Here is a 25,000-nt window from a genome sequence, read left to right on the forward strand (position 1 = left end):
TCTTTTCCTTAAAGCTAGCCGTAGAACAAGCGCTTTCTATCTAATCATTACAATAAGAATCCAGCATCATCGGCGCGATTAAAGTTCGGGAACTGGCGATTTTTAATGCCGCGATCACGAAGGTTAACAGCATGTTCATACAAGGGGTGACGTGACGCAAGGCGTGATTTTTCAGCATACCAGTCACGATATCTAATCGAATCTAAGATTGAAATGGCGTTCTTAATTAGTTTGGTTCCAGATAGAACAAACAGAAATAAAAAAAAGGTTGTCTTTGATTGCCATTCAAATCTTAAGACCGCGTGTAGAAAGTGTTCCGGCTTACATTCGGCAAATCAAAATGAACGGCTAAAATTAGTCTATCCCATTAGGTTTCATGCGGGAGATCACGCGAAAGGCAGCCATTCTTCTTTACATGGTTTCTCTCTTTTGCGCTGTCATTTGCGCGTGCAAATTTCTTCGTACGGGAATTTTATGAAGCGAAGGCAGCTACAGACCGTTTTCATTGTTTCGTTCATGTTCGTAGGCGCAAATTTTCAAACCTAGTGCTTGGAGGAACATTTCCGCTGCTCTAGAAGGGCATGACAGTGCCCGCTCTTTCATTTCTCCAATCGCTCGCAAACACATTGCATTGCCAGTCTACAGCGGCAATACAAAGCGACGTTTCACCATGCACGTCGAAGTTGATTACCAGTACCGCGCCAGCGTCGACTGGCCGCCGAAGCGACGAGCTCAGCAGCGCATGCGCAAGGGCCGACACCACCCCAACCGAGCTTCCCTGCTTATCGGAGAGAGCAGGTGCGCGTGAACACGGGCGCGCCTGAGTATCTGAGTTTAAAAAAAAAAAAGAACTGTGCCCGAGGCAGTGACAAAGACAAGTGGTCGCGGTCGCTCTGAATCTTATCGTATTATAGAAAAGGCGGGTTGGCGGCGCTTCCTCGAGGGTCAAAACGTACAATCGTCGAACTAGCGCTCCCGGCGTCAAGTGGAGTGCATCCTTCTTCTTGTAACGGTTTGCAATTGACTGCTTGAATGTGCCGACCACGCGTCACGGGTCGCGTATAGAGCCAACCGTTGGCAAGAACGCGTCTAGCGTAGCAGCAGAACCGATCGCGGTTGCGATAACCCATCGCTGCGTAGCGAAAGAAAAAAAAAACGAACGCACCCACACGCAGTTTGTAGCAATAACCGCACAAACCAATGTGGTTTTAAATGTAGCTTCGCAGGTCACAGTAGAAGGGCACTGAAACTTTCTCATAACGCACACTGCTGTAGTCCACAAAGAACAAAGCGCACAAAACAGATCTGATACAGCCGCACTGCATTATTTCGTGTTTTCACTATATCATAACTTTCGTGTGCATGCCACGCAGGCCAGGAGTAAAAGGCAAGAAAAAAAAATGATACGCGATCCTAAGCTTTGACTTGGCTGCTGTGGCATTTATGTTCTCTAGGCGAACGCAACGCGCCAGCCTCGACTGGCCGCCGAAGCGACGAGCTCAGCAGCGCATGCGCAAGGGCCCACACCACCCCAACCGAGCTTCCCTGCTTATCGGAGAGAGCAAGTGCGCGTGAACACGGGCGCGTCTGAGTATCTGAGCTTAAAAAAAAAAAAAAAACTGTGCCCGAGGCAATGACAATGGCAAGTGGTCGCGGTCGCTCTGAATCTTATCGTATTATAGAAAAGGCGGGTTGGTGGCGCTTCCTCGAGGGTCAAAACGTACAATCGTCCAACTAGCGCTCCCGGCGTCAAGTGGAGTGCATCCTTCTTCTTGGAACGGTTTGCAATTGACTGCTTGAATGTGCCGACCACGCGACACGCGTCGCGTATAGAGCCAACCGTTGGCAAGAACGCGTCTAGCGTAGCAGCAGAACCGATCGCGGTTGCGATAACCCATCGCTGGTAGCGAAAGAAAAAGACGAACGCACCCACACGCAGTTTGTAGCAATAACCGCGCAAACCAATGTGGTTTTAAATGTAGCTTCGCAGGTCACAGTAGAAGGGCACTGAAACTTTCTCATAACGCACACCGCTGTAGTCCACAAAGAACAAAACGCACAAAATAGATCTGATACAGCCGCACTGCATTATTTCGTGTTTTCACTATATCATAACTTTCGTGTGCATGTCACGCAGGCCAAGGAGTAAAAGGCAAGAAAAAAAAGATGATACGCGATCCTAAGCTTTGACTTGGCGGCTGTGGCATTTATGTTCTCTAGGCGAACGCAATGCACAAACTGAACTCGAATTTCCAATAATGGAAGTTCGTATTTGGCGACACTGGTTGTATTTTTGACTAATATTTGCGTTTTTCGCCCGTGCATGCGCTTCACTGCGCTACTCTTTGCCCCTTCAACGCGGCTTCACTGCAATGCGGGAGTGTTCTGCGTTAAGCCGAACCAACAGGCAAAATCGCGCCTAGCACATAGAGTCCCCCCCCCCCCAAAAAAAAAAGGCGGAAAAGAAAAGCAGCCTTATTTAAACGAGAAAGATGCCACGAGTGCCCCAACGGAAAGCTTTAAGGGTTACCGAAGGGTAACTGAGGGCGACGCAACGAGCTTTGGCAAGAAGGACGATGGGTGTAGCGTCACGAGAGATAGGAATAGAGCAGATCGAGGGGCGAGCGAACAAACGCGAGTTAATGACACCTTAGTTTAAACCATGAAAAAAAGAAATGGGCATGCAATGGGGGGGGGGGGGAAGATGGTCATTGAGGGTTACGGACTCAATTCCAAGAGAAGGGAAGCGTAGCAGGGGGTGGCAGAAAGTTGGGAGGGCAGATTAGATTAGGAAATGTGCAGGGACTACATGGCAACAATTAGCACGTGACCGGGGTACTTGGATACTTATGGGAGAGGCCTTTGCCCTGCACTGGGCGTAACCAGGAGGAGGAGGATGAAAAGGTAGCAACAGGTCTTCATAACATACAGGTTGGAAAGCTGGAGCACCTTTGAACCCTTGAATATATTTCGCAAGGCTTGGCCACACGACAAGCTTGTTTTCGAGGCGTTCGCTCCCACTGCTGCGAAAATGTGCACACAACGGCTGCACAGTAGTTGCCAGAAAGCGGGCACTCTATTTTTCTTTCATAGGGAATCTTTCTTCCACTCGGGCAGCGGATTTTGGCAGGGCGAGCTTGCGTTGGCGCTGTGGTTTACGGATCCAAGCAATAGTGAACTCAAAAATCCAGTGTTGGCTTTGAGCGGGATTCACATTGGTTGCCGAACCCACGGCTAATCATACACCCCCCCCCCCTCCCCGTCCTATAGTGGCTCATTACAGCAGACAGAAACATCGGATAAATAACAATCCTATTTCTTAGACATATAATTTGCCGATTCTCCCTCCTGGTTCTTTCTTTTGCTGTCATTTATTTTTCTCGAAGGCCGTAATAAGAAATTTGCTGGTGCGGCTGTCCCATTTGCGCGGCAAGAAGTGCGACGCTACACACAGGTGGAGTGGCCGTTTAATTACTCTCGTGGTCCGCGAACCGGCGTCGTTGCGTATGGTATAGGAATGGTGCGTGTGAAGTCAGTGGTCGCTTCGAGCTTGTGTTCTTCATTTTGATTGAATGAAGTCTCACCGAAGTGAGCGGGGGCCGATCCCGGAGGTAGTGCAATACCGGGCCGACCTGCGGCGGAGGTGAAGCAGGCTTCAAGCACTCCGCCAACTTCCAAAAATAGGTTTAATATCGTGGGTCCACATAGAACCCGTATCAGATATTAAGCTGATAAGAACAGAGTTTTTTATTATGCTAGTTACACATCACATCATAAATATTTGTTACGAAACCAAGGAAAAAACGGATAAAAGGTGTGTAGTCTAAAACCGACAAACAAATGACTAAAAAAACTAGTTAGTGGTGTTAGTAATAAAAGGCTAAAACTGTAAAGGTGTAAAACAGCAAAAATCGCTTCTCTAAAAACATAAGATCATCTAAGAGGTGCCGACATCGGCTCTAAAAATCTTTGTAGAGGCGCTGATAGTATCGCTGATGCACAGGCGTTTGAGTGTCCGTAGGTATGACCTACTGCACAGCCTGCGCATCACGCGATCATTCCCCTGATCCCAGGTGCCAAGGCAGCCGACGACCACCGCGTCCACCGTCACGCGTCCCATTTGCGCGGCAAGAAGTGCGACGCTACACACAGGTGGAGTGGCCGTTTAATTACTCTCGTGGTCCGCGAACCGGCATCGTTGCGTATGGTATAGGAATGGTGCGTGTGAAGTCAGTGCTCGCTTCGAGCTTGTGTTCTTCATTTTGATTAAATGAAGTCTCACCGAAGTGAGCGGGGGCCGATCCCGGAGGTAGTGCAATACCGGGCCGACCTGCGGCGGAGGTGAAGCAGGCTTCAAGCACTCCGCCAACTTCCAAAAATAGGTTTAATATCGTGGGTCCACATAGAACCCGTATCAGATATTAAGCTGATAAGAACAGATATTTTTATTATGCTAGTGACAATACATCATAAATACGTGTTACAGAACCAAGGAAAAAACGAGTAAAAGGTGTATAATCTAAAACAGGTAACCAAATGACTAAAAAAACTAGTTAGTGGTGTTAGTAATAAAAGGCTAAAACTGTAAAGGTGTAAAACAGTAAAAAATCGCTTCTCTAAAAACATAAGATCGTTTAAGAGGTGCCGACATGGGCTCTAAAAATCTTTGTAGAGGCGCTGATAGTGTCGCTGATGCACAGGCGTTTGAGTGTCCGTAGGTACGACCTACTACATAGCCTGCGCATCACCCGGTCGTTCCCCACATCCCAGCTGCCAAGGCAGCCGACGACCACCGCGTCCACCGTCACGCGCTGGAACCGCCGGAGGAGATGACGCTGTACAGGGGCGTGCTTCTCCTCCTTAGCCTTCCGGGCGTCCTGGAATGCCTGCAGCCTGTTCTCGAAAGGGCAGCAGACATCCAGGATGAGTGCCTCCTCTCCACGGGCCAATACCAGGTCGGGCTTGAGTGATGTGTTGCCCACGACCTGGTTCTCCGCAATGACTGTAAACCGACCCAAGGCAGCCTTTTTTATTCTGGCGACGATGGTGTTATGACGCTCCGTCATGGCCCGGCTCTGCCGCATGCAGTGGCAAAGTACATGCGGCAGTGTCTCCTCCCCATACCCGCAGCGTCTGCATCTTTTGTCCGCTGCGGGTGCCCAGAGTCTTGTGGCATTGAGGGGGAGGAGATTTAGACGGGCTCGATGCACGAAGCGCCAGTCGATGAAGTGGGTGTAGCGGCCGGACCTCATGAAGTGGGAGTTTGCCGGGTCGGCCGCCACACACACCATCGCCTTGCCTTGGTTCGGTTTGTCTTGCAGAGTCCTGTCCCTTTCAGTGGAGAGGAGCGCCCGGATGGTCTTAACCAGCTTGTGGCGGTTCCTCGCTGACACAGAGGCCTCTCCGCAGTTGATGCGGGCTCCGTGCTCCAACAGCTCCCAGGCGACGGAGAGGCGACGGGAGGCTTTCCGGGCCTCCGTCCACACAGACTGGACCTGTGTGGACGTTTGTCGGAAGTCGCCCTCCGTCTCGCCTGAGAGGTAGGCCTCCATGTCCTCGGTGTTCGCGGGTCGTCTCAGCCGCCTTGACACTACGCCCTCGAGCTCTCCTGCCGCACGCTCCCGGACCTCCACGTCGGTCGACGTCAGTAGCTTGAAGGCTCCATCCACCCGACAGATGTCGCTGAGCTCCGCCGCAAGTGGGATCCCTGCACTGCCAGCCTGAGAGCTTCCGTACAAGTATTCATTGGAAGCTCTGGCTGGCACGTACAGGGTCTTCTTGATGAGCGGGCGGAGCTCCTCGTCCAGGCGTTGCCACTCTCCTTTGCTGGCAAGGCCCACCCGCATGGCAAAGTTGAGGGCTGGATACAAAAATGTTTTGATAGCATCCAGCCTCTGCCATGGGGCGAGCATAGAGGAGAGCAGCTTTCTGCCCAGGTGGATGGCCTCGTCGACCGTCGTCTCGTCCGGTAGCACCCTGAACCCCACTGGACGGCCCAGGAACTTGTGCCCTTGGAAGTCGCCAAGCGCCGGAATCGGGTCGCCACCCACGGTGAAGGAGGTGGGCCGTGTACCCACGGGGTGGCGACCAGACAGGTGTAGAGACCGGCACTTGGCGGCGTTGAGTCGCAGCCCGAGCCGGGCCGACAGGGCTGTTACACGGTCCAAGCGGCTCTGCAGGGTGGTGGGATCCGCGGCCAGCAGCGTCAGATCATCGGCGTAGGCAAGGATGTTGTGCTGCCTATCGCCTCCCTGTACTGCACGGATGACCGGGTCCACCACCAGGTTGAAAAGCAGGCCGCTCAGAGGACAGCCCTGTCTCAGCCCAGCTCCGATGGTGATTGGCTCCGTAATGCCAGCTGCTGCCACGACGCAGGTGGTGTTGGCGCGGTAGAGGTCTTCAACGATGGTAGCAAAGGCCTCCCCCGCGCCGGCGCCGCGGACAGCGTCGACGAGGGCCTGATGGGCGACCGAGCCGAAAGCGTTGGCAAAATCGAGGAACCCCACGCACAGCTCCCCGCCTCCTGTCCTGGCGTCATCCAGGCGTCCCTGCAGCACGAAGTTGTGTTCAAACACCCCATCGTGCGGCAGGAAGCCCTTCTGACACCTGGACAGCACCGCATGGTCGCCCAACCACCTCTGCAGCCGGGTGGTGAGACACCCGGCATACAGTTTGGCGATCGTGCGACCAAGGGCAATGGGTCGCCAGTTTGTGGGGTCCTCGCGGTCGCCCTTCTTGTAGATCAGGATAGTCCTCGTCGATTTCCAGCTCAGGGGCGTGCGGCGGTATTGGAGGCATACGTTGTATACCGCCGCCAGGAACCTGCCCTCAGGGTCCACCTGCCTCCAGTGGTGGTACGTGAGGCGGTCCTCCCCTGGAGCTGTACTCTCGCATTTACGGAGCTTGGCTGCGACTTCTTCCGGTGTAAAAGGGCACAAGTCCAGTTCTTCGGTGGCTGGAAGCCTTGACCTCAGGATGCTGGTATCCACGGGTGTTGGTGACCAGAGGTTCGAGTAGTGGTCCTGCAGTGCGTGGGGGTCGATCGGACAGAGCTGGGACGGGCCTTCAGTGATTAACCGCACTGCCCGGCGCCGGTTCCTTCTGTATAGAGTTTGTATCTGCTGGGGGTTGTCGGGGTTCACCTCGCGCCTCCGTGATTGGCGCGAGTCCCCGACTGGCAGCCGCAGGTGTTTGGTTGCGGCTGCAATGGCACGGTCGAGGATGTTTTCAAACCGTGCCCACTCCCCAGCAGACTCAGGCAACCGGCTCAATGCCCGCAGCTCTGCCGTTTCCTCCGCTAAGGTCCACGCACTGCCCTCTGGCCGTGTGGTACCAGCATGTTCGTCCTGGGTCCCGAAGTCCTGGTTGCTTCCGTCATGGTCCTGCACCTCTGCCCTGCCTGGGGAGAGCTCCTGCATGGCCGCCGGCTCGTGAGCCTCGGAGACTGGTGCTCCCGGGCTGCCTCGGTTGGACGGCAGCGATGGTGTTGGAGAGGGAGAGGCCGAGGCCGCGGTCCGCCCTGACTGGTTTGGCGTCCGCGGAGAAGGTGCCTCGGCCGTCTCGCCATCGCTGCTGTGTCCGGGTGTTCCCCGAGGTGCCACAGGAGACGGCTCCTGGTCGGCGGCCTGCCCGGTCGCCACTGCTGGTGTTCCAAGAGGGTCCTCAGCGGGACCCTCGGTGCTGTCCTGCTCTGCTGGGGGGGTGCCGTTGCTGTCCTGCTCCGACGCACCAATGGCAGCACCCGCGGCGAGATCACGCCTGGCTGCTAGTGCCGCCTCCCTCCTGTGCCACTGCTCGTGGTTGCTCAAGCCCCTCCTTGTGGGGAAGGACATTGAGCAACTGCCACATTGGTGTGGCAGGGCAGCAGGGGGGGCGGCAGTCGAGTTGGCTGCAGCCAGGCAGGCGTGAGAGGCTGGTCGAAGCCCCAGTGTCTCACCGCAGATGCTGCACACGTTGATGGTGCGCCGGATTCTGGTGCCGTGTTCGAGTTCCAGGTGCCGCTGGAGGGACTGCCGCCGCGCTGTCCATTTGGCCGCGGCATAGGCAGCTCGGCAGCCCTCTTCGCAGCACCGGACCGTGTGGGGCACGGGAAAGAACACCGTGAGGGTGCCATCCTCACGGGCCGGCTGGCGTTCCTGCCCAGGGGTGTTGGGGTCGCCATCGTCCTCGCTGATGTCATGGACCGTGCGGCCGTGGCCCCCAGAGTCCATTAGATGGTCTTACCTTCCGGACCCGGCGGCTCTCCTTAAAGGAGGCCAGGTCCGGAGGCTAGGGGGCCACCAGGGATGGCAGCGAGTGGGCCGGGCCCATGACAGACGATGGCGAAGGCAGGGGCCAGCCGGTTGTGCCCCAGCACAGCACCAGTCGGGACGGCAGGACCAGCGGGCACCCCGCAGGCAGGCAGCACCAAGCAGTGGTCGGGCCGAGCGGGGCAGGAGTCTCCGAGGGGCGGCAGGCAGCGCCAGGCAGCGGCAGGACCAGGAAGCGGGCCGGTGTGGGTCGTCCAGGGGCCACCAGGTAGTACACACACCTGCTGATACTACACTTTGATCTTAGCCAAAAGGCCGAGAAGCGATGTCCTTCACTTCACTCCATTGTACTACTGCCTTGTGGGCGCCCTGCCGACATTGGTAACCTCAGCAACAGCGTGGGCAATTTTCTAAATTTCAGCCTGTCTAGAGACTCTATGCTCTCTATCTGAGGAATAAACTCGCGACGCCTCAGTCTTTCGCTGTTAACGAAACGCTGTCGCGTAGAAACGAGACCCGAGTGCAAGCTTGTTTGTAAGGCCAAACCAACGACGGCAACCTCGTAGAAAACGGAGCAGGCGAGCGGAAAACACGCGCAAGGGGAATGCTTATTTGCGTCTGAATGCGGCCGCTCGAGGTGACTTTCTTTGAGGCCTTCGTTTCGAGCCCGTGCGCAAGTGTAATATAGCACGCGCATTTCCTTCATTTCTTTTTATTTACCGCAAGGCCCACTGAAAATTTTGATACGGCACAGGCCGGGACGGATCGCAACGTGTAGAATCGACCGGCAGAATTAGGTAGCGTGCCCCATGTACGAAGACGAGCAACATAGAAGTGAATGAAAAAAAAATAAATATAGAAAAGACTGCGCACTCCTTCCAACCGGAAACAGAGGGGGGAGAAGAATCGCCATGTGAAGCACAGGTATTGTATGTTAAAAAAAAGTGCTACCTCATAATGTTTACCACTATCGCGCGCGCGCGTGTGTGTATATGTATATGTACACACATACATACATACATACATACATATATATATATATATATATATATATACACACACACACACACACACACATACACACATGCTAGCATAGCTTAAACGCAGCTTTGAAGCTCAGCCTTACACAAGAAGAAAGCACCACCCCTTTCGCAATCCCCATTGAACCATTTAAGTGAGAAACGTGAGTACAGCCAGGTCGTTCGAAACTGGCGCGAAAACGCATTGGCGCCATCTGTGTACGGAACTAGGAAAACCTACGGACTTCGCCATACAGAAAGAAAGGTAGATGGCGCGAGCGAACTAGAGCCAGTGAGTAATGGCAGAAACGTCTTGGGAAGAGAGAAAAAAAAAACACGCAAAGGTTGTTGGCTTGTGGCAGCATTCTATTTTACAGCGAGCAAAGAGCATAGCAGCTTCTAAAGGAGCAGCTAAAAAAAGAAGAACGTGAGAGAGGGAGACAAACAGGCGTGTTTCCTTAGAATGCAGAGCATGCAGCACACACAATCAAGTGCCAAAGAGACCGGGAAAGCAGATGGCGCGAAGGCGTATGTCGTCAAAGCTTGAAAGCAATTTATAAACTACAAGGCGCGCCGAAGTCAACCTACTCTCATCAGGTTGCTCCCGCCTCCAATTGCATTTAAATTAAAATTACAGTCGCCTCAAAGGCAGAGAGAGAGAGAGAGAGAGAAAATAAATACACTCGCTTCGTGCAGCTGCACCCGCTCAAATTTTACAGCAAGAGCACTCCCGAAAGCGCAAAGCCCGCTGCTGCCTGGCCGGAATGCGCTCGCTTCAGGAAATCGCCGTGCTTGCCTCGGCAACCAAGAGGTGTCGCTTGGCACACTGCTGCATTGTAGCACACCGGGAACCGTGCAGACGTCGGCGATCGCCTCGACATCGCTGCGAGCGCTCGAAGAGACAAAGTCCGAAACGACGTCAGCCGGGGCGGCGGGAGCTCGATACCCTTCACGCAACTTCTGCGTGTACACCGCCGAACGGCCACGACGGAATCGCTGGCATCCTGCTCGCAGCTGCATTGTGTCGCGCCGGGAATCGTGGAAACACCACGCAGACGTCGGCGTCGGCCCCGACATGGCTTCGAGCGCTCCAAGAGACTAAGTCCGAAACGACGTCAGCCGGGGCGTCGAGCACGCCGCCCGCGCTGGTCGCACTCGTGCTCGGAAATGGCGAAGGGGACCGCGCTAGCGTGCCTTGAATCGGTGAGCGGCGGTACCGCGGCGATCGCGAGAGCTCGTATCAGCCGCGCCAAAGCGAAATATTGGCGCTCGGCTCGGCGCAGTACGCCGCCTCGTCGCACGAGTACGGCCCCATGGAGGTCTGGCCACTTATCGCTGCTATTATAAGGGGAGAACCGGGCCGGCGTCGTCGTCGGCGCCGCGACGTTGGCGCGCGCGCTCGAAGAGACAAAGTCCGAAACGACGTCAGCCGGGGCGGCGGGAGCTCGATACCCGTCACGAAACTTCTGCGTGTACACCGCCGCACGGCCACGACGGAATCACTGGCATCCTGCCCGCAGCTGCATTGTGTCGCGCCGGGAATCGTGGAAACACCACGCAGACGTCGGCGTTGGCCCCGACGTGGCTTCGAGTGCTCCAAGAGACAAAGTCCGAAACGACGTCAGCCGGGGCGTCGAGCACGCCGCCCGCGCTGGTCGCACTCGTGCTCGGAAATGGCGAAGGGGACCGCGCTAGCGTGCCTTGAATCGGTGAGCGGCGGTACCGCGGCGATCGCGAGAGCTCGTATCAGCCGCGCCAAAGCGAAATATTGGCGCTCGGCTCGGCGCAGTACGCCGCCTCGTCGCACGAGTACGGCCCCATGGAGGTCTGGCCACTTATCGCTGCTATTATAAGGGGCCATACGGTCCCGGCTGACGTTGTACCGCAGTGCGATTTTCGGCTTGCGCGTCTTCGTAGCTGTTTCCGCGCACTGCTGCGGAGTCGAGAATCGTGCCCAGGCACGGCTACGCGAGCGCTCGAAGCGACCGAAGTCCGAAACGACGTCGGCCGGGGCGGCGGGAGCTCGATACCCTTCACGAAACTTCTGCGTGTACACCGCCGCACGGCCACGACGGAATCGCTGGCATCCCGCTCGCAGCTGCATTGTGTCGCGCCGGGAATCGTGGAAACACCACGCAGACGTCGGCGTCAGCCCCGACGTGGCTTCGAGCGCTCCAAGAGACAAAGTCCGAAACGACGTCAGCCGGGGCGTCGAGCACACCGCCCGCGCTGGTCGCACTCGTGCTCGGAAATGGCGAAGGGGACCGCGCTAGCGTGCCTTGAATCGGTGAGCGGCGGTACCGCGGCGATCGCGAGAGCTCGTATCAGCCGCGCCAAAGCGAAATATTGGCGCTCGGCTCGGCGCAGTACGCCGCCTCGTCGCACGAGTACGGCCCCATGGAGGTCTGGCGACTTATCGCTGCTATTATAAGGGGCCATACGGTCCCGGCTGACGTTGTACCGCAGTGCGATTTTCGGCTTGCGCGTCTTCGTAGCTGTTTCCGCGCACTGCTGCGGAGTCGAGAATCGTGCTCAGGCACGGCTACGCGAGCGCTCGAAGCGACCGAAGTCCGAAACGACGTCGGCCGGGGCGGCGGGAGCTCGATACCCTTCACGAAACTTCTGCGTGTACGCCGCCGCACGGCCACGACGGAATCACTGGCATCCTGCCCGCAGCTGCATTGTGTCGCGCCGGGAATCGTGGAAACACCACGCAGACGTCGGCGTTGGCCCCGACGTGGCTTCGAGTGCTCCAAGAGACAAAGTCCGAAACGACGTCAGCCGGGGCGTCGAGCACGCCGCCCGCGCTGGTCGCACTCGTGCTCGGAAATGGCGAAGGGGACCGCGCTAGCGTGCCTTGAATCGGTGAGCGGCGGTACCGCGGCGATCGCGAGAGCTCGTATCAGCCGCGCCAAAGCGAAATATTGGCGCTCGGCTCGGCGCAGTACGCCGCCTCGTCGCACGAGTACGGCCCCATGGAGGTCTGGCCACTTATCGCTGCTATTATAAGGGGCCATACGGTCCCGGCTGACGTTGTACCGCAGTGCGATTTTGGGCTTGCGCGTCTTCGTAGCTGTTTCCGCGCACTGCTGCGGAGTCGAGAATCGTGCCCAGGCACGGCTACGCGAGCGCTCGAAGCGACAGAAGTCCGAAACGACGTCAGCCGGGGCGGCGGGAGCTCGACGCCTTTCACGAAACTTTGGCGTACAAGCCGCCGCACGGCCACTAGTTAGTCGGCGTCACCGTGCAGAGGGCTGCACTATAGCTCGCCGGGAACTGGGGGAGAACCTGGCGGGCGTCGTCGTCGGCCCCGCGACGTTGGCGCGAGCGCTCGAAGAGACCAAGTCCGAAACGACGTCAGCCGGGGCGGCGGGAGCTCGATACCCTTCACGAAACTTCTGCGTGTACGCCGCCGCACGGCCGCGACGGAATCGCTGGCATCCCGCTCGCAGCTGCATTGTGTCGCGCCGGGAATCGTGGAAACACCACGCAGACGTCGGCGTCGGCCCCGACATGGCTTCGAGCGCTGCAAGAGACAAAGTCCGAAACGACGTCAGCCGGGGCGTCGAGCACGCCGCCCGCGCTGGTCGCACTCGTGCTCGGAAATGGCGAAGGGGACCGCGCTAGCGTGCCTTGAAACGGTGAGCGGCGGTACCGCGGCGATCGCGAGAGCTCGTATCAGCCGCGCCAAAGCGAAATATTGGCGCTCGGCTCGGCGCAGTACGCCGCCTCGTCGCACGAGTACGGCCCCATGGAGGTCTGGCGACTTATCGCTGCTATTATAAGGGGCCATACGGTCCCGGCTGACGTTGTACCGCAGTGCGATTTTGGGCTTGCGCGTCTTCGTAGCTGTTTCCGCGCACTGCTGCGGAGTCGAGAATCGTGCCCAGGCACGGCTACGCGAGCGCTCGAAGCGACAGAAGTCCGAAACCACGTGAGCCGGGCCGGCGGGAGCTCGACGCCTTTCACGCAACTTTGGCGTACAAGCCGCTGCACGGCCACTACTCAGTCGGCGCCGCCGTGCAGAGGGCTGCGCTATAACACGCCGGGAACCGGGAGAGAACCGGCCGGGCGTCGTCGTCGGCCCCGCGACGTTGGCGCGAGCGCTCGAAGAGACACAGTCCCAAACGATGTCAGCCGGGGCGTCGAGCACGCCGCCCGCGCTGGTCGCACTCGTGCTCGGAAATGGCGAAGGGGCCGGGCTAGCTTTCCTCGAATCGATCGGCCGGGGGCCGCCCCGTAGGGGGACCGAAAGGCGATCGTTCAGGAAACGGCACTGGCCATTCGCGAGAAATTGCCGTTCGCGCATTCGATGGACGCGCTGCAGTTTCACGACTTCGGCATGGTGCCGCCGACGTAAGCTTTCAATCTTGCTCGCGGCGTTACGAGGCGGCACGATTTCCGCCAAACGCTCGTCGAAAGTGCCACGAGTACGGCCCCATGGAGGTTTGGGTACTTATCGCTGCTATTATATGGGGGTCCCAGAGAGCAGTCGCCCCCAAAGCGACCTGGGTGTTTGATGTGCGGCGGGCTTCGTGCCCGTCAAGCGTGTCCCCGGTATCGCTCCCGTGGATCCCACAGCTGACGTCTGCAGCCTCATCCGCTTGATGCGTTAGGGGCTGGTTGTCGGACGACGCTTTTTCCACGATATCGAGGTGTGTTCCCCATCGTCCTCGGACGAGTCAAATACGAAAGCGCCGAAGGCGCGGGCGTGACCCGTCGCCTGGCGGCTTTGCCGTCTCGGCTACGTTGCAAGTGTCGGTCGGTCCACCAGTGCTGCGGGCTCGAGAGAAACCGCAAGCCGCGATCGAGTTGACACAACCAGTCTATCGAGAATGTTGCGTGCTTCTTGCCGCGTGGCGATACCCGGCCCTGCGGGGAGGGCGCCGTAGCGAGCTCGAACGCCGTCGTCTCGGACTGTGCAAAGTGCTACACTTTGCGAGAACGAAGCGTGTTGGGGCGCCTGAAGGTGGCCTCGGCATCGCAAAAACGGCGTCCGGCCTGCTTGAAAGGCTGGACGCGCAGTTGAACGATTACCTGGTTGATCCTGCCAGTAATCATATGCTTGTCTCAAAGATTAAGCCATGCATGTCTAAGTACATGCCGAAATAAGGCGAAACCGCGAATGGCTCATTAAATCAGTTATGGTTCCTTAGATCGTTTCTTCCTACTTGGATAACTGTGGCAATTCTAGAGCTAATACATGCAGTGAGCCTGAAGCCCTTTGGGCGACGGGTGCTTTTATTAGACCAAGATCGATCGGGTTTCGGCCCGTATTGTGTGGTGACTCTGGATAACTTTGTGCTGATCGCATGGCCACGAGCCGGCGACGTTTCTTTCAAGTGTCTGCCTTATCAACTTTCGATGGTAGGTTACTTGCTTACCATGGTTGTTACGGGTAACGGAGAATCAGGGTTCGATTCCGGAGAGGGAGCCTGAGAAACGGCTACCACATCCAAGGAAGGCAGCAGGCGCGCAAATTACCCACTCCCGGCACGGGGAGGTAGTGACGAAAAATAACAATACGGGACTCTTTTGAGGCCCCGTAATTGAAATGAGTACACTCTAAATCCTTTAACGAGGATCAATTGGAGGGCAAGTCTGGTGCCAGCAGCCGCGGTAATTCCAGCTCCAATAGCGTATACTAAAGCTGCTGCGGTTAAAAAGCTCGTAGTTGGATCTCAGTTCCAGACGAGTAGTGCATCTACCCGATGCGACGGCTCGGACTGAACATCATGCCGGTCCTTTCTTGGTGCACTTCATTGTGTGCCTCGAGAAGGCCGGTGCTTTTACTTTGAAAAAATTAGAGTGCTCAACGCAGGCGAGTCGCCTGAATAAACTTGCATGGAATAATAGAACAAGACCTCGTTTCTGTTCTGTTGGTTTTTGGAATACGAGGTAATGATTAAGAGGGACAGACGGGGGCATTCGTATTGCGGCGCTAGAGGTGAAATTCTTGGACCGTCGCAAGACGAACTACTGCGAAAGCATTTGCCAAGAATGTTTTCTTTGATCAAGAACGAAAGTCAGAGGTTCGAAGGCGATCAGATACCGCCCTAGTTCTGACCATAAACGATGCCAACCAGCGATCCGCCTGAGTTACTCAAATGACTCGGCGGGCAGCTTCCGGGAAACCAAAGTGTTTGGGTTCCGGGGGAAGTATGGTTGCAAAGCTGAAACTTAAAGGAATTGACGGAAGGGCACCACCAGGAGTGGAGCCTGCGGCTTAATTTGACTCAACACGGGAAAACTTACCCGGCCCGGACACTGGGAGGATTGACAGATTGAGAGCTCTTTCTTGATTCGGTGGATGGTGGTGCATGGCCGTTCTTAGTTGGTGGAGCGATTTGTCTGGTTAATTCCGATAACGAACGAGACTCTAGCCTATTAAATAGGTGCGGGGTTCCCAGCACCTTACAACCTTCTTAGAGGGACAAGCGGCTCCTAGCCGCACGAAACAGAGCAATAACAGGTCTGTGATGCCCTTAGATGTCCGGGGCCGCACGCGCGCTACACTGAAGGAAGCAGCGTGTCTTTATCCCTGTCTGAAAAGACTGGGTAACCCGTGGAACTTCTTTCGTGATTGGGATAGGGGCTTGCAATTGTTCCCCTTGAACGAGGAATTCCCAGTAAGCGCGAGTCATAAGCTCGCGTTGATTACGTCCCTGCCCTTTGTACACACCGCCCGTCGCTACTACCGATTGAATGATTTAGTGAGGTCTTCGGACCGATGTCCGGCGCGGCCTTTCGGTTGCGCCGGTCTGTTGGAAAGATGACCAAACTTGATCATTTAGAGGAAGTAAAAGTCGTAACAAGGTTTCCGTAGGTGAACCTGCGGAAGGATCATTACCGGATTGTGAAGGGTGACGAGCGCCATTGTTTCAACCCCGTGTGGGTGAAGCAGCTCGCTGCGCCCGACGCTTTCCGCCGCTGGCCCCGCTTGGACGCGGGGACGGCTATACCCGAACATGCCGGGGACTGCCTGAATTTTGAGGGGCGCCCCGTGCGAAATTTGTTGCGCCCAGTGGACGCAGGCTGCAACCTTGGACGGTTGGCTTGGCCGCGCCCGCGGGTAGAAACGGCGTAACGCACAATGGGTGGGCTTTCTGTCCGCCTCGGCGCTCTTGCGCGGAAGGGGAGTAAGACGACCCGACCTGCTGCTTTGCCCAGTACGAGGGGAACGGCGAAGCGGGCGGTCGGTCAAGGAACTGACGGTCGAGAGCAGCTGCCGCTTAGTACACACGGAACCGTGGTGCGAGCGCTCTCCCGTCCTCCGCGGCAAACGCTGCCGAGTCTGAAAAGGCTGGCGGCTGCCGGTCGCTTCCTGCGGCGAGTATGGAGTAACGACCCGACTTTGTTGCTGCCCAAGTACTAAAGGAACGGTGTGGCGCTCGGTCGGTCATGGAAGTGGCGGTATGAGGGTGCGGCTGCCAAGTACGGAAGGAACCGTGGCCTAAAGCGCTCTCCCGTCCTCCGCGGCAAATGCTGCCGAGCCCGACAGGGCCGGCGGCTGCCGGTCGGCTCCTGCTCGTGACGCGCGAGGTGTCCGAGATCGCGGTTCAATGCGACGACGTCTGCAGGCTATTTGCCCGCCGCCGAGGGAAAGGCGGCGTTGCTGCGAAGTACCGAAGGAAACGCGGCTTTGCTACGTCGGAAGCGTTCTGCGGTTAGCGGACTTGTGCGCTTTGGGAAGGCGCCGCACGTCGAAAGAGGAAAAGTACGGACAGACGAGGGACCGTAGTCCCGGATTCGAACGCACTTGCGGCCAAGCACCTTGCTGGCTTCGTCTTCCGCCTCAAGTAGACTTGTTGTGGCTCCGGCGCAGAAAGCCCCTCCCTGGCACTGGCCGAGTGGTTTTGGAGAGCTGCGCGAGTACGCACGCCGAAAGAGCACACGCCGAAAGGCGCTCTTCGAAACCACACACAGGGAGACGCCACGTGCCTGAAACCCTGGTTGTACTGTACTGAATTGAACAAACTATTTTTCACGACTCTAAGCGGTGGATCACTCGGTTCTCGGGTCGATGAAGAACGCAGCCAGCTGCGAGACTTGGTGTGAATTGCAGGACACACTGAGCACTGATTCTTTGAACGCACATTGCGGCCTTGGGTCTTCCCTTGGCTTCGTCTGTCTGAGGGTCGGATCACATATCAAGAGAGCCTTCGGCGCACAGGGAAGGTGCGTCCGTCGACTCGTTTTGACCGCGTCGGCATCATGGACAGTACGTTGAGCGCTAATGCCACGCGCCAGCGACCTCACAAAGAAGGAGACGGTGGCGAGCCGTTGTGCCAAATCTTCGAAGAGACGGAAACGAGGCATTATAATCTACTGCAGCGCGACGTGTGCGCGCCTCTAGCAAGACCGCCGCAGGATGGTGTCGGATACCTGCAGGGAAAGAGCGGTCCAAGCGCGAGGTGTCAACGTCCGTTGCCATGTAGCGCGCACGTTTGCGAGAGAGTCGGAAGCGATCGCAATCTGCGTTGTTTGCCTTCGGAGTACGTCGAGCTCCAGAGCTGGTCGCTCGTTCGTGTCACCGCAGCTGTGTGGGCACCCCTTCCGGGCTTCGTCGCAGGAATCTGAAGATTCTTGCGAGGAGCGGGGAGGAGAAGGGTGTGCCCCCGAAAGCGGTTCGACGCGATAGCGCCGTCTGCGAGCGAGAAGAGCACGGCACGGCGCAGAAATTGCCGCGAAACGGAAAATGTCTCCTTCGAGAGCGTTGGCCGAGCTGACGCGTTCCGTCGTAGTCCGCCGTCGGTCCAAGTGCTTCGCAGTCTCTGTCCCCTAAAGACTGGGCCACTCCAGTTGGGGCAGGGGCGACGCTACACGAGACGATGCCCCCCGCCAGGTTTTAGTCGTCCCTGCGGTGCCTGCTGAAGCGGCGCGCTGCTACGGCGATCTTTGCCTCGGTGGTGTTTGGGCTTCAGACACGGTCGCTTACCACGCAACTGCTCGTGCGCCGCACGCGTGCAGGCGGTTCACCGCCTGCCAGCCTCGTCTATAAGTAGCTCCGTGTTGGGCGAAGGACGTGGTAGGGCGTCGTACTCGGTTGGCGCTGGGTTTTCGAACGTGTCGAGTCCTTTTCGGCATACCGCTCGTATGACGCACGCGCGCAGGCGTTGTGCCGCCTGCCAGCCTCGTCCGCAAGGACGTGGCAGGGCGTCGTACTCGGTCGCGCCGGAATGGGCGAAAGCGATGTATCCGTTGTCGACCTCAGATCAGGCGAGACAACCCGCTGAATTTAAGCATATCACTAAGCGGAGGAAAAGAAACCAACAGGGATTCCCCGAGTAGCTGCGAGCGAAACGGGACCGAGCCCAGCACCGAATCCCCCGTCCTTGCAGGCGGTCGGGAAATGTGGTGTATGGGAGGCGACGTTCTCGGGTGTTTGCGACGGTGCAAGTCCCCCTGACAGGGGCTTGTCCCAGAGTGGGTGCCAGGCCCGTCTCCGCCGTTGCGCGCCCGGGATGAAGCCTCCCGTGAGTCGGGTTGCTTGAGAGTGCAGCCCTAAGTGGGTGGTAAACTCCATCTAAGGCTAAATACGACCGAGAGACCGATAGTTCACAAGTACCGTGAGGGAAAGTTGAAAAGAACTTTGAAGAGAGAGTTCAAGAGTACGTGAAACCGCTTAGAGTAAAACGGGTGGGCCCTCGAAGCTCGAAAGCGGTGGGATTCAGTCTCCGGAAGACCGCGGAGCCGGCGGCGTCGGGTAAACGGCCCCCTTCGGGGGGCTGTTCCGGCTGCTGGCACGCAGACGCGGTCTCTTTTTTGTTTTTGTTTTTCTTTTTTTTTAAATTAATTTCTCCTTTAATTAATTAATGAATTATTACTCGTATTACGGTATGATAGTTGCCGGGGCACTCGATGCTACTGTTGCGTGCGTGCACAGAATGGTACTTAGTTAATAGCTAGCTACAGGTTTATTGACTTCATTAGGTCCTTGTTCAGCATGGTTGCTGTTTGCACTTCTTGAAATGGTTTTGGCGTTGCAACAACGCAAAGTACATTACCTATCTGTGTCACAGATATGCCACTGTTAAGAATATCTAGCCCGCTGTCGCTTTTAAGCGATCTGAGTGCGCGCAGTTTACTACTGTGCGTCCAGAGATTCCAGCCGTGCAAGGATGCGTTAGCGGCCAGCGGCGCTATTTATGCCATTTCCTTAGGAACCTTCTGAATATAGGCTTCCTACGTATCGCAATTTGAATTTGAATGCGCATTTAAACCTTTCCTTAACTAATGCAATATGCTAAGCTACATTAGTGAACTCTTTTTCCGTTTACGGGCCTTGGCCGTGCCTGGCGTCCTATATCTCTTAAAGGCTATGTACTGCACGGAACTAGGTTGGTTCCTTATGCAAATCTTCACGCCGCATTAACTTAAAAATTTTTCTGGTGGGTGGCGAGTGCTCATGCATATTCTATCGTTAATCCGATATCAGTATCACGTGCGATTGGGTCTCCGCAGCCCGCCGCGTGCTGCACGCTACTTAAGGGGGCGTCGGCCTGCAGCCCAGTTCAGTGCAGCGCACCTGCTACGGTCGCGCGTTTGGTCGGGCCCTCCGGGCATCATGACAGGCTGAGCTGTGGTCCGCGTCCCCGTGCCGTGCCTGCAGCGTTTGGTGAGAGCGGCGGCCCAGTCCGAGGTTTTTTTTTTTTGTGTTTTTGTTTTTCTTTTTTTTTTTAAATTAATTTCTCCTTTAATTAATTAATGAATTATTACTCGTATTACGGTATGATAGTTGCCGGGGCACTCGATGCTACTGTTGCGTGCGTGCACAGAATGGTACTTAGTTAATAGCTAGCTACAGGTTTATTGACTTCATTAGGTCCTTGTTCAGCATGGTTGCTGTTTGCACTTCTTGAAATGGTTTTGGCGTTGCAACAACGCAAAGTACATTACCTATCTGTGTCACAGATATGCCACTGTTAAGAATATTTAGCCCGCTGTCGCTTTTAGGCGATCTGAGTGCGCGCAGTTTACTACTGTGCGTCCAGAGATTCCAGCCGTGCAAGGATGCGTTAGCGGCCAGCGGCGCTATTTATGCCATTTCCTTAGGAACCTTCTGAATATAGGCTAGAAATGTCCGCTTATCGCGGACATTTCTAGCCTCTTTCCTGTACACTACTCTGTTCTGGACGCCTTTTATACGCCTGCAAAGTACCTGCGGACGTATGCGATTAGCTCACTGAGCTATCGCTAACTCGATGGTCGGTGGTTCGAATCCTGTGGCCCGGCACCTCCCCTTTCCTTCCTTTTTTTTTCTTCTTTCTTTTTTTTCTCTTTTTTTTTCTTCAAATCTTTGCTTCCCCCCCCTTTTTTTTTCTTATCTTTTTTTTTTTTTTTTTACTTTGGACTGGGCTCGGCGGCTGGGCTTTGATGTATGGCACGGGGGCGCTGTTTGTTGTCGTTTTGGAAGCCTCTGTCTCGGTAATAAGTCCCCAATCTTTCAATTTTTGGTTATGGCAAGCAACATTCATTTTCTTGTATATCCCTTGCAAAATATAAAGTGTCACTTGTGTGTTTACTCAGATCGTCGGATGGCACCTTTGGAGCGTCATTATGAGGAGAAGCACGGCTTAGCAATTAACTGGAGATGCTCGGTATGTACTTGCGCCTTTCGGAGCTCGCGTAGTGTTGCAGCACATTATCGGCGCTGCTCTAGTACAGCGAGTTCGGCCGCCGAGACCTCTGTCATAACTGACAACGTTAATGAGGCACCCTCGGACAGGTCGGGAGTGGGACTTCACACTGATCCCAGCTCTAATGGCAATGTCAATGAGACTATCCTTGCTTATCCACCAGCCAGTAACGAATGTAGTCAGTGTCGAACGTTACTGTCTTCCAGAGTGGCCCTCGAGGCGCATTACAAGAAAAAACATGGCGTTACGGTTCGTTGGTTATGTTCGTGCTGCTCTCAAGCCACCTACATAACATCCCACTCGGCCTCCGCGCATTTTTCGAAATGTAGGAAAAAGACCCCCTCCTTTGCAGTGGTCGAGGGTGGGGCATTAGCTAATAAAAGCGCAACCGGTCATGCGGACGCCACGGGCACTAAGACTGTCCATCCTCGTTGCTCTGGAACTACTGCGGAAGGTGATGGCAATGGAACTCTCCGGGCGAATGCCTCTCCTCGGCTCTGGAGCACCTCTGAGCTGCGTAAAGTGGCTACTGCTCGGTTTAAGCTGGGTACAAGCGCTACTGGCTATGCTATTAGCTTTTGGATCGCCGGGAGGACTGCCGCGGAGATCGATGCCCTCCTGTCCTCGGCCCAGTATGCAGAATTTGAAAAGCAACTGAAGTCAGGCAATTCGGTGGACAACTCCCGAGTCACCTTGAAGGAGAAATCCGACCCCCCTCAATTTTCAAGTGGCAGCGTGGGGCTAGCCTCTCATGGCAGGCAACATGGCAAGTCAAAAGTTCTTTCGACTGTGCGCTTACCGTTATTCTCCACCTCCTCGTCATCCTCCTCCTCTTTGGGCAGGGAAGAGCCGCCACCCACCCCTGGGCAGCTACCCAGCGCCAATTGTGGCGCTGAAGACCAGACTGTTTCCCCTGCCAGCGATGCTGGGGTGCCACCGGGGGGCGAAATCAAAGAGGTGAATAGTGCTGACCGCCAGGGGGTTCCCCAGTCGTCACCCACTGGGATGAGCGGTGGGTCTGGCCGTGCGTCGCCGGGGTACGGTGCCACTACAGCGCACTCGCCGCCCTCTGCCGGGAGGGACGTGCTAGAGGGCAGTGGGCTTAGGCCCCGGCCAACGTCGCCCGCCTCACCAGATCCCCAAACCGGCTTCATGGGGGGAGGTGTTTCAGTGGCACCTGAGGAGGAAGACTGCTTCTTTGAAGCCCTAGAACATCAGGAAGAGGAGGATGGAGATAACACGGTCGACAGCTTGCCCCACGATGATGAGACTGTTCGCCTGCCACAGTGTACGGGGGGGAGTCGGATGGATCCGGATGCGTCTACACGGGACGTCCGCTTTAGCAGTGAGTTGAGAGATTTCTCTTATGGGCCTCAGGCTCCGGCTGGCTCATCTCTAGGGAGTACTGTTCCCGGCGATCAGGCGGAACCATCTAGAAGGCCGCGGTCCCGCGCAGTGCCCACAGCTAGCGCTTACCAGCCCTGGACCGAGCCACAGATACGCATTTTGGCCCAGGCCGAGGCTAGGTTGCCACCCGGCGAGCGCCTGGTTAATGCAGCTCTGGCCGCGATATACACTACACGCTCTCTCGATGCCATAAAGTGCCTGAGAAGGCAAGCTAGGTATCGAGAGATCCTGGCCGAAGAGTCCGCGCAGGTTGTCACTTTGGCACCGGTGGGGCCTACTCTGTACGAGGCCGAACTGTGTGACACCGGTGCCAATATTACGCCCTCTGACGGCCAGGGTCTCTCGATTGACGAGGTTCGAGACCTGCTTTTAGCCTGTGGCGTCGATGAGCGTGGCCTTGCTGTAAACCTCGTGAGTTCCCCTCTCACAATGAGCGACTTGCGCTTAATCTACGAATATTTTGGCGTGAAAAGTCGACGTGGCCGGAGGCGGGGTGGGAAACCTGACGATCTAAAAGTACAAAGGCGCCCTAATGAAAGCGCACGTTCCTTTAAACGGCGTCTTTACGCCGAACATCAGCGCCTATATACCCTGGGCCCAAAAGTCCTTCTTGAGGAATTAATCTCTAGCAGCGGTACTCTCAAACCTCTGACCCTGGAGGACATTCATGACACGTTCGACGAGATTTTCTCTTCTGAGTCCCCTCACGTTGAGGAGGTCGGCGTGGATGGCGGTCTACCCCAGAGCTGCCCTAGAGTCTCGGCTGAGGAGGTGGTTTTGGCGCTAAAGGGCATGGTTGCTTCGTCGGCCCCTGGTCCCGACGGAGTAACCGTGCGCGAACTTAGAAAAATTCCGCCAGAGGTTTTAGCACTAATACTATCTAACTGGCTGACCCACCATAATATTCCGGACGAGCTCCGCATTTCGCGCACTGTTTTCATTCCGAAGTCAGTCGACGTATCTTCAGCATCTGAGCTTAGACCACTCACTATTTCGTCGGTATTGTTACGGCTGTACTCCCGCGTGCTTCTAGCCAGACTACAGGAGACCTATAAATTCCACCCACTACAGAGTGGGTTCTCCAGGGACCGGTCGGCGCAGTCCAACCTTCTGCTATTGCAGGGGTTAATGAAACATGCAAAACGCTTTAACCGACATTTCTATGCTGCCTCGCTTGACCTTCGGAAGGCTTTCGACTCCGTCAGTCGTCATGCGCTTCTCTCTTCCTTACGAGAGGGAGGGGCGCATGATGACTACGTGCTGTCGATCGCTGACCAATATTATGGTCAGTCTACTACTTTTTCCTATCGAGGCAGGTCCGACGGGATCAGAGTTTTTGTGCAGAGGGGGATCAAACAGGGTGATCCCCTATCTCCGTTCTTGTTTAATCTGGCACTTGACCCCCTTCTGCACAGCCTCAACTCGTCCGGATGCGGTTACACAGTAGAGGGTGAGACTGTGTCGGCCCTTGCCTATGCCGACGATCTTATTTTAACAGCTTCAAGTTACGAAGAACTGGTGAGGAACCTCGACGTGGCATTACAACACTTCCGAAAGATTGGATTGGCTTTAAATCCTAGTAAAACCCAGTATTTTGGGTGGAGGTACGAGGCCCATCGGCTCAAGTGGTTTGACTACGACATCCCCCAGCTTCATCTGGGAGATGCCGTGGTCAGCCCCAAGAGCCGAAATGAACCTATCAGGTATCTGGGTCTCGACCTCTTCGTCAACAAACCTCCGAAGGCTTCAATTACATTAATTGAGAAAGAATTGGCATTCATTAATTCGGCCAAATTGAAGCCTTTTCAGAAATTACATTGTATTTCGACCTTATTGGTCCCTAAATTGTTATATGCCACGTCAAGCTCCCTCTCAGTTCTGCCTATCACTGCAAATATTGATAGGTCTGTCCGGCAGGCGATTAAGCAAATTTTGCACCTGCCGGCATCATTCCCAGACTTCATGGTTCATGCCCCGCATCGAGCAGGTGGCCTGGGCGTCTTGGAGCTCTCTCGCGTTTCGGCCGAATCGCAAGTCAAGTCCTTCGCGAGGCTCCAGCGTCTAGGCTCTCCGATCGTGGATGCCGTTCTGGACGGCGCGCTTGGCGGTTTCCGGCAGCAGCTAGAGGAGAAGATGGGCGTGCCGTCGGGGATCGTCGAGTCGACGCCTCTGGATAGGGCACTGCATACAGCCCGAAAATCACACTTGGAGGATGTCAAGAAAAAATACACGAACAAAAGCCTTTTTGCTTTCGAGAGCGATCCAATTGGGAATAGGTGGCTCAGTCCGAACACAAAGTTCATGAGTGATGGGGACCGTATCAAGGCCCTTCGGCTGAGATCTAACCTATTCCCTACGCGGACGCTCTCTAATCGGCATAGTAGTGATGATTCGGCGAAGCTATGCAGACGATGCCATAAGGCCCAAGAAACAACCTATCATATCCTCCAGGTGTGTGAGGCCGTCCACGAGCCGCGTTGCTCACGGCATAACTTCATTGCGAAAGCCATAACTAGCAAACTTCAGGCACGTCATCCAGATGCTGACATCTCAACTGAACGCCTCCTTGTGGCCCATGACGGTGTCAGGCTCCGGCCTGACATCGTTGTGGACCTCAAGGATAAAACATTCATTTTGGATGTGGCGATTGCTTGGGATGCCAGGACTGACACCCTTGAGGCCATGT

The 25,000-nt window shown here is 55.8% G+C and overlaps 4 non-coding genes across 4 annotated transcripts; 2 read left to right on the forward strand and 2 right to left on the reverse strand.

The window, feature by feature from the left end:
- Nucleotides 1-3,589: 3,589 nt before the first annotated feature.
- On the reverse strand, nucleotides 3,590-3,781 carry LOC142565038 (U2 spliceosomal RNA). Its single transcript, XR_012824760.1, has one exon. It is a non-coding gene; the product is annotated as a U2 spliceosomal RNA (small nuclear RNA).
- A 506-nt stretch (nucleotides 3,782-4,287) lies between these two features.
- LOC142565019 (U2 spliceosomal RNA) lies at nucleotides 4,288-4,475 on the reverse strand. The gene has a single exon (XR_012824743.1). It is a non-coding gene; the product is annotated as a U2 spliceosomal RNA (small nuclear RNA).
- Nucleotides 4,476-14,302: 9,827 nt separating this feature from the next.
- Nucleotides 14,303-16,117, forward strand: LOC142565124 (small subunit ribosomal RNA). The gene has a single exon (XR_012824808.1). It is a non-coding gene; the product is annotated as a small subunit ribosomal RNA (ribosomal RNA).
- Nucleotides 16,118-17,256: 1,139 nt separating this feature from the next.
- Nucleotides 17,257-17,409, forward strand: LOC142565092 (5.8S ribosomal RNA). The gene has a single exon (XR_012824790.1). It is a non-coding gene; the product is annotated as a 5.8S ribosomal RNA (ribosomal RNA).
- Nucleotides 17,410-25,000: the final 7,591 nt, after the last annotated feature.

The sequence above is a fragment of the Dermacentor variabilis genome, chromosome 11 (assembly GCF_050947875.1).
Source record: "Dermacentor variabilis isolate Ectoservices chromosome 11, ASM5094787v1, whole genome shotgun sequence".
In the NCBI taxonomy this organism is placed as follows: domain Eukaryota; kingdom Metazoa; phylum Arthropoda; class Arachnida; order Ixodida; family Ixodidae; genus Dermacentor; species Dermacentor variabilis.